Below are 1,713 nucleotides of genomic sequence, written 5' to 3'. Positions count from 1 at the left end.
TGATTTAACTTGTATCATACCAGGGCAGGTCTTCAAGAGTAGAGCCTAATGGAAAAATGCTTGTATCCATCTTTGGCTGCATCCTCGGCCAGACCTTCTTAATCTGTCATGTTCACATGTTAGAGTTTCATCTTCCAGAGTTTGTTCAGAAATCTTTCTAAATGCTCCAATTGGTGGATATTAGTGAATCATAGATCTCTTTAGTCATTTTTATTCCCCTTAACATTTGACCCTTCATGGTATTGCTGCTTCAGCAATCCCATAATTGTGGCCATCTTTATATGCATATGTATATATGTACAGATATGACTCTACTGTATTGTTTGTTTGCTTATCATTTGGAGGCTTCCCATTTCCAAAAGACTCTGAGTGGCTTACCCTCAAATAACAAGAATCAATAAAAATTAGGAAACAAATCATGGATGTACAGAAGAGAAAAATCATACATATTAACTCTAAACAACTTATAGGAGCTCAGCAATCATCCTACTCAAGGTCTGACAGGCTATTCAAGTTTTCATAGATGTCCAGAACATGATCAGAATGGGAACCATTCAGATATTTGGCAAAATAATATTCCAGAAAGCAGGCACCACAACGGTGTGGGTAAACTTCCTAGGTCCCAAGAATACATGTACACATATACTGTATAGCCACACAGGTCTGGCTGGTCATCCATCCACACATCCATCCATCCACAAATAGTCATCTTATACAGGCATTTTATGTCACATAGGGATTACATTTTACAACTGCTACTTGGTAAGTCAGAGGCTGCTATTAACAGGCTGCAGAGACAGGCTGCAGAGAAAGCAAATAAAATACTACAAGTGTTATATAAAATGACACATGATTTATTCCAGTAGCTCTTTTTTTTAATGGATGCTCCTAAGCTGTTGGTTCTTTAGTAATAATCTAAACCTGAGAGAAGATTTACTTCCAATTTCTCAAGTTCTCAAATTTGCTTTTCTTATAAAAAAAGGGTATTGTTGTGCAGTTACAGGATTTTTCAAAGGTTGCTTTGTGTGAGTGCATAAATAACCAAGATTATGATTTTTTCCCCTCACTATTGAGTCCTGCAACTTAATGACATTCTTCCAGCACACACAACATGCCTTTTGTGTTAAAAAGAAAAAGTTAACAATGAACACTGAAAATAACTTTCTGGAAGTCAGTGTCTCTACCTTCATTTGTAAATTCAATAAACAATTCTCATTTTGTAAACATCTCGGTAAATGTGTTCTTAAAATGTCTTCAGTAGGAGACTAGAGGAAGTTACTTTATATAATGTTATATTGCAGTGTCCATTTCTGGCTGAGAGGCAGTTTTGACAGGATAGTGACTTAGTCTGTTTATTAGAACAAACTCATGCTGAATTCCTATAAAGGAGCAGGGTGGAATGAATTGAAATGAAGGAATCAGTGACCAGTCATTGCAGGGTGCCAATATGGCTGACTCCTTCGCAGTGTTTATTGCCTTTTATACAGGTATTCCAAATAGCATAAAGTAACATGGCATCAGCATAGCAACAGCATTTCTGTTGGTGAAATCTCTTGCCAATCCTTAAGAATATACCAGCCAGGAGGCCCCAGAGAGGGAGCAGTTTTCTGCCATATCCTGTTGATGTAACCTAGCTGATATCATGTGAACCAGGTGAAGTCATGTACCAGGCTGGGGTAGTTTCTCACATCATCATGGTGATGTGAACGGATG

The sequence above is a fragment of the Crotalus tigris genome, unplaced genomic scaffold, assembly GCF_016545835.1.
Source record: "Crotalus tigris isolate CLP2741 ecotype Arizona unplaced genomic scaffold, ASM1654583v1 scf7180000018167.688565, whole genome shotgun sequence".
In the NCBI taxonomy this organism is placed as follows: domain Eukaryota; kingdom Metazoa; phylum Chordata; class Lepidosauria; order Squamata; family Viperidae; genus Crotalus; species Crotalus tigris.
The sequence above is the reverse complement of the archived record's forward strand: the minus strand, read 5'-3'. Positions refer to the sequence as shown.